We start from the raw sequence: 23363 nt of genomic DNA on the forward strand, positions 1-23363 counted from the left end.
AATGTCGCCAATTATCTTTGATGACAAGTCTAGCTGGGCCGTCCGAAGCTCCTCCGCCTTGTCTAGGTCTACCTCCTTCGGGTACCCAGCCTCCAGGCGCTTGAGATCGATCAGGGGGTAGTGAGCACATACTATGCTTAGCACATGGGCACCCGTGTACTCACCCGCCTCCTTCACGAATTCTTGGAACCATCCCCACGCTTGTCTACATCTCTCGACCAGTCCGAGCTAGGGCGTCTTTGGCTCTTCCTCTGTGAGCGCCGGGTCGATAAGATCGAGGACGGGGACAATGCCAGTTGCCACTTCTTAGCACCGGTTCTTCCACATGTCCCGCTCCTCGGTGGCCTCGAGGCATCGTGCTTTCCAGTCGTCACGCTCTTTGATCACGGCCTCCAAATGCCTCTTGGCATTGACTTTTAAAATTGAACACCATATGAGACATCAAGATGTTATGGCACGACAAGACAAGGCGGGCAACAGAATGAGAAAGGAGGTCTGGAATACTTACTTTTTAGTTCCTCCTTCATTTTGGTGGTGTGGTCTTGGAGTTGAGACTAGCTGCGTGCCAGTTTCTTGTTGTCTTCCTTCAGGCGACCACACTCTACGGTCACGCAGCTATTCCCCTCTTGGAGGCGGGTTACTTCAGTTTCTAAGCCTGCATTACAGCTGTCACTACCAACAACACAACAATACGTGTTACACACTTGCTGTGATTAAAGTGACAGCTTACTTATTCTTTCCCGCTCTTTGTTATTAAGCTGGCCGACCAGGTTCTGGTTTTGTGCCTCTAGCTCTGCCCTCTTCTGGTCGACGGCTTCAAGTTGGCGGCACAAGTGTTCCACCTTGGCCGCTAGTTCTTTATTATTCGCCGTGATCCCCTCAATCTGGTCAAAGCACCTCTTTCGGTACTTCACGGTCTTCATCAAGTCCTGCACATAAATAAGCTAAGTCAGACAGGTCGACAACATAACGGGGTCAAGTGGTCAAGGCCAAACATACCTGGACTTCTGTCACCAGACGCTTTGCCGCCCGTTTGACTCTTAGGGTCTCTTCGACCTCTAGGATTTCTTCATGCATAACCCATTCGTCATTCCGCCAGCGCGACACATATACATGTTGTCGCTTATCTTGGGGACAGCCCAGGACCTCTTCTACTTCGTCCTCTTTAGCCTCCTGTTCAGGGGGCGGCGCCGGTCTGGAGTCTGTAGTCTCCGCGACCACCAAGGCTTTTCCACGAGCTGTTGCATCTGCAAGAGTGCTCTGTGCCACTTCCGGCTGCTGCTCCTCGGCTTGATCCGGCTCCCTTGGCGCCAAGGTATCCGCCTCAGCAGGTTTTGTGCTTGGAGCACTTGCACTCTGCTCGGCTGTCTTCTTGACCAGCCGCTCGGGGACTAATGTCTGGTCGTCCGCCTACTAAGGTCCTGGCGGAGTTCCTTCTATAGGCTCCTCCACGGCTGGCTGCCAGGCAGTTTTTTCCGCCATTGTTGGTGAAGTTGTGCCGCACCCGGCTAGTTGGTGGGGGTTCTCGGTGGATGCCGACCTAATTTATCAGAGAAAAGTTCAGAAGATAATAGTATTCAATACAAATTACAAGCTTACATCAAAGTTATAGATACTTACAGCTTCGAAGTGCAGAATGATGTGGCCAAGGAGCGTCTCTTCGACCGCCCCTGCTCTGCGTGCTCGGCAGGTTCCATCGGAACTCTTTCCACCACTGGTACAGGCATCGGGGTTTGATGCTCGGCATCTCCTTCATTTGTCCTCTATGTTGTAGTGATCGGTGATGCGATCACTGCTGGCACAGAGGAGCCACCCTGCTCCATCGACCCCATTTGTCTCCTCTTTCGGGGGACGAGCCGGAAGATGTCCGCATCCTCTGCTTCGTCGTCCGAAAGGGGGAAGACGGCTTGGCGTCGTTTGTTGGCAGCCGGACGCTTGCCAGCGGCTCTGGTCGATGCATCCTCCACAGTCTCGAGTGCCGCCCAGTGGACGTCATCGGTCCTAGCACTGGTCTAGGGCAGCTAGGCCGGCAACTTGTGGCCAATCTACACCGGGGGGCGGAGACACGAACACTACTACCCGGTCACGACCATTACTCTGAGACACATAACGAGACAACAGTCAATTTCTTGTTACAACATGATTCTACAGTTAAAAGGAAGCATCATTTACCTTTGGGGGAGGTCAGGGCCAGCTTGAAGGCGTGCTCGATGTCGTTCAACCTAACGTAATTGGGATCGGCCAGGTTGAATAGCTCCCCAATCCTGGCCTTGACTTCTGTCTTGTCGAGCGCCTCTTTCCTGGTCCTTGTTGGATCTGCGCTTCCCTGGTACTCAAAGTCAGGATGTACCCTCTTCTGGCAGGGCTGGATCCTTCGGCTGACGAAGTTCCCGACCATGCTTGGACCATCCAGTTTTCTCCACGGGATCATCCCGAGAAGTTCTACGATCTGCTCCAAGTTCTCGGGCTTCTCCGACCAGCTGTTCTTCCTCTCCGGAATCAACCCCACGTCGTAGAGGGTGATTGTGTTCGGCTCTTCACGGATGTAGAACCACTTCTTGTACCATTCGTCCAGTGAGGTGTTCCAGGGGCAGTGTAGGTATTGGGTCTTCATGCCGTCATGAAGATTGAGGTAGACGCCTCCGGCTATCTTCGAGCCGCCGCTCCCTTTCTTCCGCAGACAGAATAAGTGGTGAAAGAGGTCGAAATGGGGCTAGAAGCCACCATAAGCCTCACAGAGATGGATGAAGGTGGAGACAAGAAGAATCGAGTTGGGATGTAGATTGCAAATCCCAATCTCGTAGTACAAGTAGAGACCCTGAAGGAAAGGGTGCACTGGAACCCCAAAACCCTGTTTGAAGAAATCTTCGAACACCACAATCTCACCTGGTTGTGGATCGGGGAAGCTTTCTCCTTCTGGTGCACGCCATCCTGCGAGTGCCTTGTTGTGGAGCACTCCCATGGCGATGAGGTCTTCGATGGTCTGCTCATTGCTTCGCGACTTCCACCACTCCTTCGCCATGACTCCGCCTTTCTTCAGGGCGTCTCTCTTCGCCATTAGTCTGTCCTTACTAAGGGGGTGGATGCGGTGGAGAGGGGGTTGGCGGTGATTTTCGGAGGAATAGGGTTCGGCAAGAGGAAGAAGAAGGTTGCGGCGGCGAATGACAATGGGAAACGGTATGAGTAACTTACCAGATCTACATTATAAATAACAAAGAGCTCCGTCGTTTCGTCCGCCTGAGATTATTGGGAGACATGCGCACGCACCGCAGACGGTTGTTCACACAACCTCGAGATCTACGCCAATAAATGTGCCCCTTCATTACCAGTGTACACGCCTCTTCATTGATAGTGTAAGAGGGCCCACACTGACGCACCTCCATACAGGTGCCAAGCGACTGTTTGCCAGAAAAGAGTAAGAAGACAGAATGGCGTACTATACCCATCTGCTTTTTTGACCAGGCGTGTCAGACTGGACTTGGCAGAGAAAGGAGATAAATAAATACACCAAATAAATACATCAATGGCGTTCGTATTTTTGATACTTGTTTTGTGCTCAAGGATGGATCAGACTCCTACAATGCTCGGGGACCGCCCAGACCACTGCCGTGCTCGGGGACTGCCCAGACAACTGTTGTGCTCGGGGACTACCCAGACCACTTCCGTGCTCGTGGACTACCAAGACCACTACCGTGCTCGGGGCTGCTCTGACCACTACCATGTTTGGGGATTGCTTCGACCACTGACGTGCTCGGGGACTGCTCCGACCACTGCCGTGTTTAGGGACTGCAGCGACAACTGATGTGCTCGGGGACTGTCTCGACCACTACTCGGAGAATGGTTCTCCTCGGCTACATGTGATTTGTACTCACATACAGTTGAGAGACATTTATTTAGACCTTGCTACAAGGCTCATATTTCACCTTTCAGCAAGCTCGGGGATTGCGTCGGTATGATGCACCTGCCGGTGCATCTTGTGGCGCCTGTACAACGATTGGATTTTTAACTTCGGTGGAAATTTTTTTTAGACCCTGGCACCACGTGCCTGCGTCACCTACTACCAGGCTCGGGGACTAAGTGGGCACACTTCACCTTGCGGTGAATGTGTTTATTTGATCGACCCTTATGCTTTGACTGATTGTAAGGATTACTATTGTGCTCGGGGACTGTCCCGATCACTGCTCGGAGATCGTTCTTCTCGGCTACATGTGATTTGTACTCACATACAGTCGAGAGACATTTATTTAGACCTTGCTACAAGGCTCATACTTCACCTTCCAGCAAGCTCGGGGACTACATCGGTATGATGCACCTGCCGGTGCATCTCGTATTGCTTGTACGACAATTGGGTTCTCAACTTAACTAGGATTTCTTTTTAGACCCTGGCACCACGTGCCTACGTCACCTACTACCAGGCTCGGGGACTAAGTGGGCACACTTCACCTTGCGGTGAATGTGTTTGTTTTTCGACCCCTACGCCTCTGATGATCAAGGACGCTACGCTTCAAGACGCACTTACATTTCTGTTCAGAAATACAAGTGGACACACTTACCAGAACGGAAATCTTTTTCTTTTTTCTTAAGAGCACCATACATTCTTCGGACAACCTACTTCTCTGGCGACAATGGTGGTCGGAGATGTCAAGGACTCAAGCCTTACTTGTTGGAGAAGGTTAAAATGGCGTGTCGCAGCATAATACATGGTGCTCGGGGACTAGCTGTGGGGGTATTAACCCCTATAACCTTATGGCTAAGCTTGGGCTAGCCCGGATCGATGGGTCCAGTCCATCCGAAAGACGACGTGCGGCCCAACCAACCTGATCGGAGTCCCACACAAGGAGTCAAGGCAGATTTGGTGATCAAGCGGGATCCTGGTCGGTTAGAATAGGAATCCTTATCCGGCCACATATGGCAATTGTAACTGACTAGGATTGGTTTCCAGATCTATAACTCTGCCCCCCAGACTATATAAGGTGGGCAGGGGATCCCTCTAAAAAACATCTCTCATTAACATACAGCAATACAAATCAGACGCATGACGTAGGTATTACGCCTTCTTGGCGGCCGAACCTGGATAAAACCTCATGTATGTCTTGCATCACCGTCTTGTTTGTGGCTTGCGCATCTGTCTGCCGACAATCTACTACCTTGGGCATACCCCTAGGTAGACTGCCAACCATATTTCATTGACACTCTCTTACCCAATATGCTTTGCTTCTAGTAGGGCTTCACTTACCTCTAGAATATAATGTTGCTTATATATACTTCCTATTCTATCTTGTGCAGCAAGTTGGGTAGTGAGGCAGTGGTAGTTGAGCAGTGATAGATAAACTCAGGGCCAAGCCTATGAGTAAGGATTGAGACCAAGCCTCAGCAAGTGTTAGTTGGGCAATGATTCTCAATGCTAGGGGGAGTCAGTGACAGTTGTCCTTTCTCAGTGGTAGTGGTCCTTTGCTAGTCGGTTGAGTTCTTTGCAGTGTCAGTTATGGCTTGTTGCAAGAATGTTGGGGGTGGCCCTAGCGATGATGAGAGGCGTCCATCTCGCCTGACAGAGTAGGAAAAGGGAAAGGGGCCAAAGAAGACCACTACAAAGTAGAAGTGCAAGAGAGGTGACATAGAGGCAGAGAGAGGAACAGCAGTGGCTACCACCATAGAGCGTGCTGTGAGAGATGGCTAAGGCAATGGTATTCGCATAGGCGATCAATTGTCACCGGCTCAAAGGACTATAGCCAAGCAGCTTGAGGCTAGTCTTGGTAGTCCACATGGTACTATCATGCTTGGAGGTCAGCGTGTATCTCTGGAGGATGCACCAGAGGGCGCTCGGGTGGAGGAGACTGAGCCTCAGGATGAGACCGAGCAGCACCAAGAGTAGGCAGAGCAGCCACGACTTCAATGATCCCGTCGTACTCACACCCAAGTGTCACTGAGGCCTAAGACATAGAGACATGGTTCTTGTTCACCTCCTAGACCACAGGGTCTGCCTCTAGTAGTACACTTGGACTTGTGGACTGCCACAGCTAGATAGGTGCAGCAGCTCCGTTTTGTGGAGTTTGAGCAGTGGTTTCCATCGAGGCTGGATGAGCGTGTTTTAGAGCAGTTCTACACAATGTTGTAGGAGGACTTCTACAATGCCCACCTCAACAGTGGTGTGACATTCAGATCTCAGAGAGTATGCTCCTTAGAGGCTATAGTTGTAGTTGCCGGAGAGCAAATCTGTCCCTACCTCAACTACCTGTCAGGTCTGGCAGATCTCCTAGGATAGACGGGTCGGTACATTCCATCATGGGTCAGAGAGTTCTATGCTTCTTTGTGGATTGACCCAAGGCACAGGTACATTCACTTTGCCTTCAGAGGTCGTGACTATAGGCTACAAAGTTCAAGGGCTAGAGAGATATTAAGGATTTTGGAGTCTCCTATTTGGATTCATGAGATCTATTATGGAGAGACAGAGCCACCGAGACGCCCTCACGGCGGACTAGTACCACCCACAGACTTGGTCAGAGCTTACTTCGCTGAGCCATTTGGAGAGGGATCAAGCTGCACACCACGTGACCTTACACCTACAACTCGTATCCTTGATGTAGTCACGAGGTCTTTGCTCCCGAGGAGTGGCTATCGTGAGGGGTTGACATGTATTCAACTTTGGCTAGTCCACCACTTGATCTCTCAGACCATGTTTGATATTTGGGATGTGATGCTCTCAGAGATGGAGGACACCTTAGTAGAGGGTTTCAGAGGCCATCATCAGTTGCCATATGCTCACTGGATCACATTTCATATCTTACAGGCAGTTTCACATATGTCCCTAGAGATAGTGGTTGAGTGGAGTGGTGCTACTATAGAGTTCCCACAATATGACATGAGCCAGCTATTATGTCATGGTCATGGGAGGACTCCTAGCTAGCCAAGCCATAGACCAGAGGTGCCAGAGACTGTAGCTAAGCAGGACAAGGCCATTAGGGCCATTGCTGAGACTGAGTTAGAGCATCTAGAGGCACAGCAAGAGGACATGGTCGAGAGCGACCCGACTGATAGCTCAGATGAGGACTACAAGCCCATCCCGCATATGCCACCACATGCACATGACAGAGAGACTGGTGGCTCTAGCTTAGCTCCACCATAGCCACAGCCGTCGTAGACAGACCTTGCCTTGCTAGCTATACTTGAGCGCATGCGACAGGGCCAAGCTCATCAGGCATAGGAGACAGCAGTTGCCATTACTCAAGTGTAGGCATGTCATGATCAGTTTTAGCAGCAGTAGCAGCTAGTCATTCAGCAGCAGCTTCTTGGTTTCATGCAGGATGTCTTTTTGGCTACATGGATTGCTCCTCACTAGCTCACATTGCAGCTTAGTCAGCTTGCTACTACTACCCTAGTGACTCCAGCTATACAGCCTAGTGGGCTTCAGAGTCAGGGACATCTGGCCGCACAGTTTGCCTCACCTACCGAGTAGGTGTCTCAGTGGTTTGCTTCACCAGGGACAGAGCAGGATCAACACTTCACTCCTATAGTCAATGGCTTCACTCCTACTTAGTCCACATCAGTGCTACAGATGGACACCTCGGTCTCTAGGAGTCTGGGTGCTACTTTCAGTGAGCTCATAGGACAGCCTACATCGACTGAGTTCTGAGCCCTTGCTCTTACCATAGCCACTTCGGTCATAGGGACTACTGAGACGATCCTATCTTCTGTTGCTTCATCCGACCTGCCTCCGATAGTCACTCCCACCCTTGAGGTTTCAGCGACAACAATAGCAGTAGTTGTGGCTCCACTTCCTACAGTGACACCTTCTGAGCCACAGGGCCAGGCTACTACCACATCTTCAGCATTACCATAGGCCAACCTAGCTATTGAGTCCACCGAGCAGACCTAGACCACTTTACCTCCACCTCCAGTGACAGAGGGTCCGACCGCTCAGAGTTCAGGGTCCAAGGATGATGTAGCTCAGTTTTAGATCTCTCACCGCACCTCAGTGCCTAACTCGTCTGCTTCTACCCTGTGTCCGACCTTTAGGTTTTGGTGCTTGATGCCAAAGGGGGAGAGGGAGCGAGTATGTTAGATTTAGGGGGAGTTTGTGAGATGGACTTGATCTTTTGTGTGTGATATTTCATGCATTCACGTTTACTCTCGTGCATTGTGTTATATGTGATATATGTGTGATTGTGAAACTTATGTGACATGTGTGCTCTCTACTTTGATATATATGTCATGTCACTTTGTTATGCTCATTTGCTTTGCTTCCGCATTTTACTCCGATACAAATGAGCTTTACTTTGTGTACTCATACGTATTTCATATCTTGTGAGTACATTGCGTTGCCTTGGATCATATAAGTATGCCTAACCCCCTTTTGTCCTTATTGTCAATTGCTTATATGAACCAAGTGAAAGGTCCTAATGGCTAGAGGGGGGTGAATAGCCTAATAAAATTTCTACAACAACACTTAACAAAGTGGTTAGACAATTATGAGGCGAAGTGAGTGTTGCGCTAGCCTACTTAAAATGCAAGCCACCTACCACAATTCTAGTTTAGATATTGTCTATTCACACAATAGCAAAGACACTATCCTATGTTAGTGTGCTCTCAAAGACTAACTAAAGAGCCACACCAACCAAGCAAGCAAGCTCTCACAACTAGCTACACTAAAGAGCTTGTCAACTAGTTTGCGGTAAAGTAAAGAGAGTGATTAGGATAGTTATACCGCCGTGTAGATGAAGAACCAATCAATCACAAAGATGAATAACAATGAAGACCAATCACCTCGGAATCAATGATGAACACAATGATTTTTACCAAGGTTCACTTGCTTGCCGGCAAGCTAGTCCTCGTTGTGGCGATTCACTCACTTGGAGGTTCACGCGCTAATTGGCTTCACACGCCAAACCCTCAATAGGGTGCCGCACAACCAACACAAGATGAGGATCACACAAGCCACGAGCAATCCACTAGAGTACCTTTTGGTGCTCCTCCGGGGAAAGGTCAAGAACCCCTCACAATCACCACGATTGGAGCCGGAGACAATCACCACCTCCGCTCGACGATCCTCGCTGCTCCAAGTCGTCTAGGTGGCGGCAACCACCAAGAGTAACAAGCGAAATCCACAGCGAAACACGAACACCAAGTGCCTCTAGATGCAATCACTCAAGCAATGCACTTGGATCACTCCCAATCTCACTATGATGATGAATCAATAATGTAGATGAGTGGGAGGGCTTTGGCTTAGCTCACAAGGTTGCTATGTCAATGAAAATGGCCAAAGATATGAGCCACAGCCGGCCATGGGGCTTAAATAGAAGCCCCCACGAAATAGAGCCGTTGTACCCCTTCACTGGGTACTCTACGCTCTGACCGGACGCTCCGGTCCACTTGACCGGACCCTGGACTCAGCGTCCGGTCCATAGATGGATGCCACGCGTCATCAACTTCAAACTGATTCTAATGGCTATGAAGTTGACTGGACACTCCGGTGAAACTGACCGGACGCTAGAGCCTCAGTGTCCGGTTGAGTACAGTAAGGGTCGAAACCTGGTTTTCCTCGACCGGACGCGTCCGGTCCACCTTGACCGGACATAGCCCAGCGTCCGATGGTAAACCCTAGCCACTGTACCGACAGTCAACGCGATCGAACACAGGCAGTCAGCGTCCGGTGCTCCTAGATCCAGCGTCCGGTCATTGGACCGATTCTGGCATCAGCTCTGTTTTCACTTCTATCTTCTCCACCCTTGCTCCAATGTGCCAACCACAAGAATTTGCATCCGGCGCAATAGAAAATAGGCATTCCATTTTCCCGAAAGCGCCGAATCCATCTCAACCCTACAAACACCACCTCCTTTGTAGATGTGCCAACACCACCAAGTGTATCACCTTGTGCACATGTGTTAGCATATTTTCACAAACATTTTCAAGGGTGTTAGCACTCCACTAGATCCTAAATGCATATGCAGTGAGTTAGAGCATCTAGTGGCACTTTGATAACCGCATTCCGATACGAGTTTCACTCCTCTTAATAGTACGGCTATCAAACCTAAATGTGATCACACTCTCTAAGTGTCTTGATCACCAAAACAAAATAGCTCATATGGTTTATACCTTTGCCTTGAGCTTTTTGTTTTTCTCTTTCTTCTTTTCAAGTTTAAGCCCTTGATCATCTCCATGCTATCACCATTGTCATGCTATGATCTTCATTAGCCTTTCTACTTGAAGTGTGCTACCTATCTCATGATCACTTGATAAACTAGGTTAGCACTTAAGGTTTCATCAATTCACCAAAACCAAACTAGAGCTTTCACCAAGCATGTTGAAAACCTCACTCATCTCTTATACATACTCGAGGTTGTGTTGTCATCAATCACCAAAAAGGGGAGATTGAAAGCATCTAGGCCTCTAGCTGGGTTTCGGTGATTAATGATGACACAAGATTACTGTGACTAATATGTGTTTTGCAGAGGCAACTTGAGTTAGGTCATGGTAATGATGATTGTTTGGGCAATTAAGGTTTTCATGCCCCTATCGATGGAAATCATTTTGGTTTTCAAAGGATGGACGATAAGGTTAAGGATGGACTAGTTTTAAGTGTCGTTTGGCATTGGAGAGATACTTAGAGTAGTTTAGGACTTTGTTTTTCATTTGGCCGTACTATTAAGGGGGAATGAACTAGTAGCTTGACCTAGGTGAGTCTAATGGGTTAGGTGTGGTGCACACTTATCAAACTTAGCACTAGATAGCTCTGGAATAGCCCAAAGATCAATTGGAGTCAACCTCATTCACAAAGGATTTTGAATTGGAAGTGAATGGATGGTCAAATGTTGACCGGACGCTATTTTAGTGATGACCGGATTCACAGGTGTTGTGTCCGGTCAGTAATCAACGCGCACAACAAAAGTCGAGGAGCAACCGGATGATGCATAGTGATTTGAACTGGACGTGCCTCTAGTCGTATATGTAGCAGTAGGGCCTCGCTATTAGGGAGGACCGGACGCTGAACAGTAAACGACCGGACGCCGAGTTTGCAGCGTCAGGTCAACATCAGGGAGGGTCTAGAAACCAAAATTCCTGACCGGATGTGTCCGGTGAATGTTGATCGGATGTTGGCCAGCGTCAGGTCACTCCAACAGCCTTCCCTGACAGGCTGACACCACGTAGCCGTTGGCTACTGACCGAACGCGTCCGGTCACCCCGAAAACTGCTGAGTTGGACAATAACAGTTATGTTTTAAAGTGGGGAGTATATATACTTCTCCTACTCGTCCAACTTAGCTCTCTTGCCTATTTGTTCAGCTGAGAAACATCTTTGGAGTGCAAGGGAGAGCAAGAGCCTAGTGGGGTGATTGAGATTTGATAATCCAAAATTAAGGACCTCATTAGTGCATAGGGAGTAGCAAGTGTGCATCCACCTTTCTCATTAGGCTTGTCTTGGTCAAGTGAGAGTTTGTGCTTGTTACTTTTGGTGATCACCACCATCTAGATGGCTCGGTGGTGATTGGAAACTTGGTGATCATCCAGCGGAGCTTGTGGATGACCCAAGTCATGGTGTAAATGGTTGTGGGCGATTCACTGCGGCAGAGTGTCTAAGAATCAGCCCATAGAGAGCACTTGATCCTTGCACGGATCAAGGGGGAGCTACACCATTGCGCGGGTGCTCCAACAAGGACTAGCGGGGAGTGGCGACTCTCCGATACCACAGAAAAACATCGTCGCGTTCCTCTCCTTCTCTTTACTTTGAGGATTTATATTTGAGCAATTCAATTCATGTCTTTACATTCTTAGAATTGTCATACTAGAGTAGAATTGGAACCTAGGGTGTAAAACTTTTATGCGGTAGAACAATAGAAACACTTCTAGGCACAAGGGGTGAACTAGGCTAAGTGTATAGCTTAATTATTGAAAGAAATTTATAAATAACCCAATTGACCCCCTCTTGGGCATCTTGATCCTTTTAATATCTATAGAAACTATCATAGTTCCTGCGTTGTGAGTGCCCTTATGGAATAAAATTAGTTTTATGACGATGAAATTTATCTACATTATTTGCAATACTTTCTGTGTCCCTGAATAAATATATTTCTAGCCTAAAAAATTGTCTTCAAACAATTCAATCTGTAGGAGACTAAATAGTTCACCAACCCATTTATTTTTCTTGGAGTCTTACCGCCTTTACTACACCCCTCCCATCTCCCTCTTCACCACCACAACCCCCCAAATTCCCCAATCCAATGTACTTGGATTGGTGTAGTAAATGTTATAATTAATGTGTAACTAGAATAATCATCGATCAGTGTGCAACTACTCCAGTTAATGAAGGGTAAAAGGATCTTTCTCTGTCATACTAATATGTCCTAAACTTGCTAGAAATTTATTTATTTAGGGATAGAAGGAGTATACGAGAGTCTTGAAAACTAGGATACAAAACCTCCATTGATAGTCCAAGCCGAAACTGGCCACAGAACACGAGTGTAGGGATGACCAATCAAGCAAAGAGAGGTTATTGATACGGAGTGTCCCTTGACTCTTTTTACTATAGGCAAAGTAGGAAATGTATATCTAATTAATCACTTTTTGGTACGTGAAATCATGTCAAGATGACTTTCTTTTAGAAATCGGAGGGAGTATGCCTCTTCACCATGTACACAAACACCAACGATTAAGGTAATGAACAATGATTACTTTCACATTCCATTCTTGTTCTTTCGTGTATATTCATGTTTTAACAGAGAGTTGCGGTAGCTCGTGTAACGTGAAGTTTGTTTGTGTGCGTATGCACCGAACTAGGACTGTACTTGGTACCTCTCTTTTCTCTTTGTGCGGTGATAAAAAGTAGGGTAATGGTGACCTAGTTGTACAAATCCTGTCTCAATTTGCGCATTTATCAAACTCTAGCTGTGCTTGGCATTATCAAGCGCTCGAGCGAGAGCGCACGGCAACGGCAGAGAGACCATGCTGGGTTTTAGTATCACATGCTACAATTAGAAACGACAGTGAATAGAATTAGAACCATAACAGAATTGTATCTTCTCCACCACACCAGTCATCAGACAACCACCGTTCCTGAGAGGCTACACAAGTACAACACTACAACCACCAGACGGCCAATACATGCTTCAGAGGCTACGCAAGTGTAACCACCAGACAGGCAATATAAGACCTTACCCAGTCAAGAGCCAGAAACATTCACTAACTAACCGCAGTGTATGCAGGACCGCAAAATGGCAAAGTTATAGTTCTCTTTGGGGCTAAGCAACTTTTTAAGTTTTGCCCCTTGGCCTAACACCCAAAAGACCCTAGGGCTTCCTTTTGTTTCACTGCGCTACATATGAATTCCGAAGGCGGACATCGACTGTGGAATTGTTGCCAATCTTGTGCTTCCGAAGAGTATCCCCAAGAGACAGAACACGCCCCCTGTAGTGCAGGTAGTAGACACCTGTGTTGACCTCGAGCTTTTCTTCAATCACCTTCATAACTTCCTCTACCGTGTCACAAGTCCACATTGATATCATTAGTGTCCTCCCTTCATATGTCTTGATGAAGAAGTTGACTTTAAGATATAGAGTGACAATGTCATTGTTCTTCAGCCTGTTCGTTTCGTCGTAAACGATCGTGGATTATTTACTGCTGGCTGGTTTGGTGTGAGAGAAAAATGTTATTCCAGCTTATAATCCACGATCGTATCCGAGCAACGTTGATTCTGGAGTGTTTCAATGTCTTTGAGTACTGTGTTAGCACCACCAGGTTGAGTGCGCATGAGTATCTGTGTGCTCGCTGGTAAACCCTCCAAGGTGTCGATCATCAACTTGACATCAGCAACAGTATACCAGCTTTTGACATCGAGATTGATAGTTCTTTCACCATCAACATCCACAGAGATACGCAGCTTGTCAGTGGGGCAGACCAAAACATGCAGGGTGTGGCCATTGCTCAAACCACACTGACTCAACAACTTGTTGTCCTCAAGCTTTTGGCATCCATACATCAGGATTTGTTCATCCAGAGGAATTCCCCCCTCCTGTTCGATCACCGCCTTGACATCAGCAACACTCTGGGATTTTTTTCAAATTGAGCTTGATGGTCTTCCCGACAGAGGGGATACTGACAGAGATCTGCATCCCATCAGTTACATAAAGGTCGACACAAGAGTTTGCCATGATATTGTAATCAGCAAGTCCGTTGTCCTTCTCCAACTGATTTCCAGCAAAAAAGAGTGCTTGCTGGCTACTGTCCATCCCCTCTAAAGCACTGATCTGAGACTTGATCTGATCTATGTATCAGTGGACTTCACATCAAGTAGCACTGTTTTCATCATCTTAACATAGATCTGCAAGGAGGACAGTGGAACCACAAGATACAACAACAACATAGCCTTTCAGTCACAAGCAAGTTGGGATAGGCTAGAGTTAAACCTACTAAGAGCCCCAAGTCACGGTTCAGGTACTTCAATAACTTCTTTCCAAGTACTCCTATTCAAATATAGATCTCTAGGTATAATGTGCCAAAGCTTGCAGTAAAAGAACATCAGAGCAAGAATGAAGCCAGTGTATAAAGCATAAGAAAATAATAAAAACAGATACAGTAAGCACTAAACACCACACGTAAACCTCAATCGCTTTTAATCTTATCTAGGAGTACTTTGCTTCACAGCATATAGCAATAGTTAGTACCCAAGCAATTCGTACCTCAATCCCTTTTGATACTATAGCAATTACTGTTAAGAATGCTGATGAAACCTTAGGGCTAAATGACTTCCAAGAACTGGTAACAGTTGATGCTAGTGCACAGGAGCAAGGTGCACACTGTAAAGCACCGACTACAGTTCCAACTTTGATTGAAGGGTGTCCACAGCATAACAAAACAAGCAGTGCGCCAGTTGCAGCGTCAGACAACCTGGTTCAGATGAAGGTAACTAATCACCATTTAACTGTGGTCCAGCACTCCAGCTTATGAGCCCTTCAACTGATGAAGGCTCACATAATCATCAATTTGCTTTCACATAATTCCGACAGTTTTTCTTTAAAAAAATAATATCTAGATACATATCCTATGTTTTTTTATTATATACAAAGCGAAAAGACCTTTGTGTTTAGTCCTGGAGACAAAAAAAAATGTACCAAAACCTGGGAGCCAGATTAAGAGCAAAATCCTCACAAAACAGGGTCAATATGCAAACCACGCCAAGAACATTCACGCACAAAAAACTGCTTATCATGCTGCGACCAAAACCGATACGGCCCTAAATAAAAGGCTCAAATAAACCCAAAACCTTCGTATGGTAGAAGCGATCGATCGGTCATGAGAAACGGGACCCCATGACCACCGCGCACGCGCGCCCCTCGGATCCTCAAGGTGACGACTACCTCCGGCTCCCCCTCCCGGCTGCAACCCGCATTCCATACCGCCGCGAACAAACGACCTAACTAATGGTACGGTGGGCCGAGAGAGCCCCAAGAGGAAGCGGCGCGAACCTTGTAGTGGGGCGGCTGGCCATGGCGGCCCGCTCCGTCCACCGCCGCCGCAGTCGCCGCACAAGCTCGTGGGCTGGTGGCGTGGTAGCAGGGTAGTGGCCGCAGAAGGGGCAGATGCGGAAGGACCGATTTTTTTTTATTTATAGCCCTTTTTGAAATTTTTTCACAAATATGCTCCTAGAGGTAAGATTTCAAAATCTGGACCCTTAGCTCGGCACCAGCGTTGATGGCAGCGAGCTTACACGTCTCGGTGCCATCATTGATGGCGCCGAGCTCTTAGGCTCGACGCAGACGTGGCGGTGACATGGCAGGCAGCTCGGCGTCGTAGATCTTGGCGCCGAGCTTAGCGCCGTTCTTACTGGCGTCGAGCTTGGCGCCGTTCTTACTGGCGCCAAGCCTGTCTTACATATGGGCCCTCCTTTCCTTTCTCTCTTGCTCTCCCTCTCTCTCTCTCGCACCACCAGCGCCCGCCCGAACCAGCGCACCGCCGCCGTCGCCGCTCGCGCCCGCGCGCCCTCGCCCTCTCCCGCGCCCGGCCGCCCACACCCACGCCCTCGCCCGCGCCGGACCCCGTGCCCGCGCCATGCCCTCGTCGTGCCCGCGCCATGCCCTCGTCGTGCCCGTGCCGCCTGCGCCCGCCTTGTCCGCACCGGCGCCGTGCCCACCGTGCCTTGACCATGCCGTGCCCACGCCGTGCCCACGCCGTGCTGCCCGCACCCATCGTGCCGGCCTGCCGCGCGGAGCACCGGCCATCCTGCGCCCGCCGCGTGCCACCGCCGGCCTCGGCCCCTACAGCTCCCGACCGTGCCACCGCCGGCCCGGCTCGTCGGCCTCGCCCACGCCCGGCGTCTGCTGCGACTCCGTCGACGTCCGCGACTCCCTCGCTGGACAGGTAAAAATTATGAATATGCAATGTACGTACTTAGTTAGCTTTGATTGTAGTGTAGTAGTTTTGGCATTTATATTTACTAGTTAATGTGATGACTCAGGTAGTTGATTTAGTTAGTTAACTAGTGAGATAGATATGTAGATAGATAGAAACATAGATACATAGGTACATACATATAGTTAGATAGCTACTTAGATAGGTAGTTATATATTTAGTTAACTAAATAGGATTTAGCTATTTAGTGAGTACACTGTATATATATACGTAGTTATTATCTTATTTACTTAGTTTGTAGTTAGAAAGTACTTGTTAGGTACTATCTATCGTCTAATTTGGACTAAAGGACATGTGTTTCGTTATGTGTTTGAACTAGATAGACAACCAAGTGACCATATATCATGGAGGCACCATTGAATACGATCGCTATGGATATATTGAGTTTGTTGACATGCAAAGTGTGCCTATGCTATTCATTTAGGACCTGTTTGGCACGGCTCCTCCCGAGGGGCTCCTCTGGAGGAGCCGGAGCCGTTTTGGAGGAGCCACAAATTGTGGCTCCTCCAAAACGGCTCCGGCTCCTCTGTTTTTTACTGAAAAACGGCTCCTTCAAGAAAACGTTTGGCAGGGCTCCTCTGGAGGAGCCGGAGCCGGAGCCGGAGAGGAGCCCTGCCAAACAGGTCCTTAGTGAGATGGTTGCAAGGGCTCAGGAGGAGCTGCATTGCCTTGGAGATGATGATGATGATGATGGCATTACAGTTGAGGGTGTAATGCACCTAGGTTCTCCTCCCAACATCCTTAGGCGAATGATCCCAATTGGGTGTGTGGATCAGTGGAAGAACTATGTGAGATCGGCTATGAAGAGCCAGCTGCAATGTTTGGATGTGGTTGTGCGTCGGGTGTTAGTTGATCCCATCCCTCATGGGTTTTTCCACCAATGGATCAGCAGGCACACATCGACCCTCCCATCTCGGAACCTGATATGGATGTGGAGGTTGCACCAACGGTTCTCGATGCTCAATCTGCCCCCAATGAGGTAGCTGGAGATGCTTGTTAGACTCATGTTGTTGTGGCAGATCCTCCTCATGAGATCCCTTTGACACAGAATCATCCGAGTAAGTGTCTTAACCGCATGGTTATTGGGAGCTTGCCCCCTTCCTTACATCCATTTCTTTCATTCTTTCCTTATTTCTCTACTTATGTTGCAGGAGACATTCCTGAGAATGTGGATGTGCCCCCTGTTGCTACACAAGTGCACTGTGGAGATGGATTATGTGGCTCCAATAGTGTAGAAATTATGAATGATTCGGAGCCATATGAGATGGCAAGGGCTCTTGATTCTGATGATGATCGCCCTGTTGGAGAGCTGACAAAGAGTGATGTTGAGATGCTGAGGCGTATCTTTTCCAGCCGTCGTGATCCAAGAGTTCACGAGTTCAGCAATCTTGCTCATTCTGATCAGGTGTGTGTAGAAGGACATGATGATGAGCTCCTAGAAGCTCCTGAGGCCGGCCCTAACATGGTAATTAAGAATGGGAGGGTATTCAAGGACCTCCCTGCATTGAAGAGGTGGTTGTAGGCGTTTGCAGTGATACAAAAGAGACCTTACAAGGTCTTGCATTCATATGCGGAGCGCCATTACACAGTTATGTGTGACAAGGAACGCTGCCCATGGAGGGTTTGTGCAAGGAAGCACAAGGTCACCGGAAAGTGGAAGATCACAAAAGTTGTTGGGCCACACAATTATGTAGATCATGAGCTAACACTGAAGCATCGACAGTTGACATCTACCCTCATTGCTAAGCGGTTGATGGGAATATTGCAGGGAGAACCCAACATGAAGGTTAGGACAATTATCAAGACCATTGAGGCATTGTATGGATGTTATGTGATAACTTATGGTAAAGCTTGGAGGGCTAAGCAGCGAGCGTGGAAGATGATATATGGGGACTAGGAGGATGGGTACGAGCAGCTGCCAGTACTTTTCAATGCAATCAAAGCGGTGAATCTAGGCATCTTGTTGAGAATCTACTCCAGAAGGATGGTGTGAATGATAACTTTGATCTGTTCCAAGAGGCTGCTTGATAGCTTGAGGACAAGTACTTTCAAAAAAAGTTGGAGCAGGTCAGAACCGCATCAAATGCAGAAGGTAGACAATGGCTCACAAGTTTGATGAGGGATTTGGAGAAATGGACAAGAGTTCACGACACCGGTGGATGGAGGTACGAGTTTCAGTGCAGCAACATGGCAGAGTCATTCAATAAGTTGATATTGGGGATACGTGGTATGCCCATGAATGCAAGCGTTCAATTCACCTTCTACAAGATTGTTGCCTGGTTCAACGATAGACACGCCCATGCATTGAAGTTGTGGAGTGATGGAGAGTAATGGGCTCCGAAACTAAAGGCACACCTAGAGAAGGCAAATGAAAGGGCTGGCACACATGAGGTTACATGCTTTGACCACACCATAAGGACTTATCAGGTCAAGCATAGGGGCGGTACAACGCCCGACGGCGAGGTCCGAGAGTCGAGGATGCATGTGGTTATCCTCCAAGATTTCAAATGCACTTGTGGTAAACCAAGGCAGTACCACTTTCTATGTTCCCATTTGGTGATGGCAGCTAGGCATTGCAACTATAATATCGAGAGCAGGATACCTCATGAGTTCAGTGTTGACACGCGTGTGCACACATGGAGCCCCCACTTCGTGCCTTTCCAGGACCATGGAGAGTGGCCTCCATATGATGGGCCAAAGTACATTGCGAATCCAGCTTACCATTGGAATAAGCGTGGATCAAGGAAGAGGAGGAGGTACAGGATGGTTATGGATCAGATACCTAGAAGAACGAGGCATGGGAGAGGAACCCTATTTCTAACTGACCCCGAGCAGTACGAGTGCGGCAAGTGTGGTAGACTTGGCCACAATTCATGCAGTTGCCATTAGCAGATTAGTGAGGTGCGACTATTGGTTATTTTCATTATTTCATATTTGTCGTATTCATTTAATTAATTATGCAAGTCTCAATTTATGCATGTAATTGTGTCAATTACTTGTACATTTCTAAGTTCATGTTTTATTGTATATTGAATTTCTAATTCATTAACTTTTTTTGTAGGGTGGCGCAATTCCACCTGCCTGACCCGACGTACGAGGTGACCCATCGAGGACGTCTCATAGCGCAGGGGCAGGTAATAATCTATCCGTTTTGTTCAAATTTTTTTTAGCGTGCATGTGTTTGTGAAGTAACAGGAGACTATGTTTTATTCCATGCAGGATGTTCTGCTCCTTTGTCCTAGAACCTACAATGGGTTCTTGGACATGCAGTACGATGATAGATACACACCTTTCCTGCAAAGAGCTGGCCTGGATGTCATCTCTTTTCAAGTTCATCGTGGGTTGCCCAAGTTCAACTCAGCGATCATAACTGTATTGGTTGACAGGTATTATCTTCAATCATTGCCTCCATTCATGGCCATTTGTTCATGCTCTTACCTTTTTTATATGTAATCTTACTTTGTCTAAAATGTAGGTGGTGGTCGGAGACTCACAGCTTCCACCTACCTTTTAGGGAGATGATAGTCACGCTCTAGGACTATCAGAAGATGCTAGGCCTAAGGATTCACGGCAATGCAGCCAACGGGCAGTGTAGGTTAGAAGGCTAGAGAGCACGAGTAGAGGCCTTCCTTGGGCGTGAGGTTGGCGAGCAAGGGGCTCGCACTTCTGGAGTTCTACTGGCTCTGGCAAGAGTTTCGCACAGTGCACCCAAGGAGGCAGATGAGGAGACAATTGGGTACTATTGTAGGGCGTGGATCCTACACCTATTTGCCTGTGTTCTCTTCCCTGATGCCATGAGTGACACTATGTCATGGATGTGGGTCCACTGCCTCAGTGACTGGGACTAGGCGGGTTAGTACAGCTAGGGCTCTGCAGTCTTAGGTTTTCTTTATCGACAGCTGTGTGAGGGGTGTCGTCGGACTTCGTCCACAGCGTCACTTGGTGGATGCATGTACCTGCTTCAGTTGTGGATGTGGGCTCATCTACTAGTTGGTTGTCCCGAGGTTCTAGCTCATCATGAGTGGTTCCCAGGTCAGCCTCCATGTCGGTAGCCGATGTGGGTGTACCTTTAGGACTAGGTTATGGTTCCGCACATGAGGTTACAGTGGGCATACATTGAGTTTACGAACGAGCTAGACACGCTCATGGCGTCTAGTGTAAGTAAAATTTATTTCCCATGCTGGTTTGAAATGGTTTAGTATACCATCTAATATCTTATTTGGACATGTTGCAGGTGTCGTGGGAGTCGTACGATGGAGAGGGGGCACTTCCTTTTCATTTGAACAATATGTGTGGGTTCGACGACGACTTCTATAGGATGAGGTGCCCTCTAATCTATTTCTATGCTGTCGAGTTCCACCTGCCAGATAGAGTTGCACGCCAATTTGGAGTAAGACAGCTTTGGCCAACAGCTCCATTCTCCACTGGTGTTGACTTACACAAGTAAGTGTTTTGCTATTTCAAATGTCTCATGATGGTCCATTTCCATTAATATGGTGACATGTACATAGATTCAAGTAATGCTGAGATACGTGCAGGTTGGATCGTCAGAAGAATAGAAAGATTTTTGACTGGGAGAAGCATCACTAGTACTACATTGAGCAATGGGAGGAGATGCATGACAACATAGATGAGAACAACGAGTCGCACACGAACCATGAGTTCAGGCGGTACCAAGCTTGGTACCAACGTGTGACACGTTGTAGGCTGAGGCTACAATGGACAGAAGATGACTACGTCGACATCAAGTCCTCCGACGATGAAGACATGACGTACAACCAATCTACTCGTGCAGGAAGGCAGGTGGAGGCAGGACCAATCTTGGACAGAATGGTAAGTCAATTGCCTTATTTTTCAACGTTAAGTTGCATACCAATACATTATGCATTAGAGGTATCTATTTTAGTTAGTGCTACCTTCGAGCTGTAGCATCCTTATAATACGTTAGATTCTTGTACAAAAGAAAACAAAACATGTTGCTATCTAATCAGAAGTATTATTATTGAGAACTTTGTTGCAAGGCAATACCCTCAAATGCTCCGTTGAAGACATTGAGCGCTTTCGTCTAAAAGTCAGGGACGACGACACGCGTAGCTTCCTAGACGTAAGATTCAAAATATTCTTTCAAACATATTATTAATATGTTAGATTCTTTCAGTTAACATAATTTTTGTACAATAGAGGTTGCAGCTGCTCGTTGTGGTTGCAGGACAGACACGACGCAAGACATGTACGTTCCTTCCATAGGTAGAGGAGGCTTAGGTTCCTCTAGCCAAGCAGCTATAGGGGACGACGACGACGACGACGTGGACTAGAGGCACGAGGAGCTTGGCCCCTCTCAGCTCCAGGACGCTCCCTCGACTCAGCCTACACAGCTTCTAGGCACTAGGCGACGTCATCCACCTGACCCTTACACTCCAGGTACCAGCGCTCTTGGTCACAAGGGTAAGGGTAAGACTAGGAGGTAGTGAGGGTTTGTGGTAGATGTTAGTATGTACTATTATGGATTTTATAGTTACTTTCCTATAACTATTTGGGATTGTATGGACATTGTGGACTATTTGGACTATGTAGGACATGTTATGTTGATTGTGATGTTCGTTGTGGTTGCATTGTGCTCTTTGGATGATTAAATGTTTGGATTATATAATGATGTCTCTGTTTGTAACTGTGGATGCTCCTGAAACAAAGGAAACTCTTGCGAATGTTTTTTTGTGAATCATTAATTATACTACACTGCTAAAAAGGCACAAATATAGTACACAGATTAAATATAAATTTATTAGAATGTGTATAGTCAAATCGTATCGTACAGACGCTTTGTAGATGAATATAGGCTTTTCAGTAACAGTGAACGAATCTAGGCTTTTCAGACAATGAAAATAGACTTTTCAGTTCCAAGGACGAGGAGTATGATGACATCAGCGATTTATCACTTCACATACATAGTACACCTATAGCATCTAGGCTTTTCAGTAACAACGAACGAATCTAAGCTTTTTAGACAATGAAAATAGACTTTTTAGTTACAAGGACGAGGAGTACGATGGCATCAACGATATATCACTTCACTTATATAGTACACCTATAGGATGGTGTCACCAGGGGTCGATCGACCCCTGGGGTCGCTCGCCGCCCTACAGGCTCGCCTTGGGCCCAACCTTGACCAGGTGCTTCTTACCGCCTCTCCAACCTCCATGGCAAGTGTATTCCGGAAGAATTGTACAGAGGAATGGTGGTTTGCTCAAGATAGGAAGGCATGCAAGGAAGCACAACTCAACTCCATCTTCACCATCCATCTTATGATAGTTTGATACAAGGGCTGAGGTGAAGAGGCACACATATCGCTGACATGGCACATTGAGAGGCCTTCATTCCTACTCTCAACCTATAAATAACCCCTCACTCCCTCTCATTCACACACACAACAAGGAAGAAGAGCACTCCTCAGTATTTCCTTTTGTTTAGTACCAATGTCTGAAGGGTCATCCAAAGGGAGAGGAAAGGGGAAGGGAACTACCATTATATGGGAGGGTTCTCTTGGTCCTGATTTCTTTGAAGAAGCTCTTTATGAGAGGTTCCTAGTTGAGAGCAAAAGTGATTTTACCAAAGAGGCACCACTAAGAGGATACGATGAACGGAAAGAAGAGTGGCCAAAATGCGTGCATGGTGAGGACTGCCTAGTGCAGATGTTCACCAAGGGAATAGATGAAGGTCGTTGTTTCTTTAAATGCCCGCGAGCATGGGTAATTGCTATTACTATTTGTTTCTTCAATATGTTCCAGTGCTATACAACTTACATGACATACTTATTACAGTCTTCCTCGGCCAAAGAAAACTGTGGGTTCACTAGGTGGCTCGATCCTTGACCTATTTATCTGCATGCAGAGTACATCTACTATCTGCAGGACCATATCTTCGATCTATAAAGAAAAGTTAGCAGCAGTTACAAGGACGACAACAACAATG

At 47.4% G+C, this 23363-nt stretch overlaps 1 pseudogene; it reads right to left on the reverse strand.

Moving 5' to 3' along the window:
- Positions 1-13023: 13023 nt before the first annotated feature.
- LOC136536271 (polyubiquitin-like) lies at positions 13024-14349 on the reverse strand (annotated as a pseudogene).
- Positions 14350-23363: the final 9014 nt, after the last annotated feature.

Source organism: Miscanthus floridulus, chromosome 2, assembly GCF_019320115.1.
Source record: "Miscanthus floridulus cultivar M001 chromosome 2, ASM1932011v1, whole genome shotgun sequence".
NCBI classification, from domain to species: Eukaryota; Viridiplantae; Streptophyta; class Magnoliopsida; order Poales; family Poaceae; genus Miscanthus; species Miscanthus floridulus.